The sequence below is a fragment of the Petaurus breviceps genome, unplaced genomic scaffold (assembly GCF_028583685.1).
Source record: "Petaurus breviceps papuanus isolate PSGF00001 unplaced genomic scaffold, PetGlider_PUasm1.0 90842, whole genome shotgun sequence".
NCBI lineage: Eukaryota > Metazoa > Chordata > Mammalia > Diprotodontia > Petauridae > Petaurus > Petaurus breviceps.
In genome coordinates, this window is record NW_027187358.1 from 1,666,142 (window position 1) to 1,666,762 (window position 621).

Consider the following 621-nt stretch of genomic DNA (forward strand, 5'->3'; position numbering starts at 1 on the left):
ATATATATATATATATATATATATATATATGAAAATATAGCTTCTATATTGAGGGTTGGAAATAGAGAAATTCTATGAAGAACTTGACAAGAATATCAAAATTAAAATAAGATCTCTTGACATTTACTAATTTTAATGTGACTGTGGGCCCTATGAGAAGATTGCAAAAACTTTATTAGAAAACACAATGCAAGAGGTAGACCAAGATGGCAGAGTAAATGCAGTAATGAAGCCAAACTCTCCCAACATTTTCCTCTAAATAACTTTCAAATAATGGCTCAAGCAGCAGAACCAACAAAGGATAAAGGTAAGAATTTTTTCCAGCTTAAGACAATTTAGAAGGTTGACAAGAGTTGTCTGTGGGGTTCATCCTAAAGTGCAACAGAGGAACACCATTAGTGAACCCTGGAGGTTGTAAGAGTGGGAATAGGGGAGATTTGTCAGTCCAGAGCAAGTAGGGGGTTAGGCAACTGATTAGAAAGAGATGACAGGAAATCCTTTGTTAACACTGGAAGCAGTATGCTGTTATATTTCCCCAAAGCACTTCCAGGTCATAATTCCAGGACAGAAAAGATCACTTGTGTTTAGGAGCAGCACCTTTGGTCCCAGTTTCAGGACAGA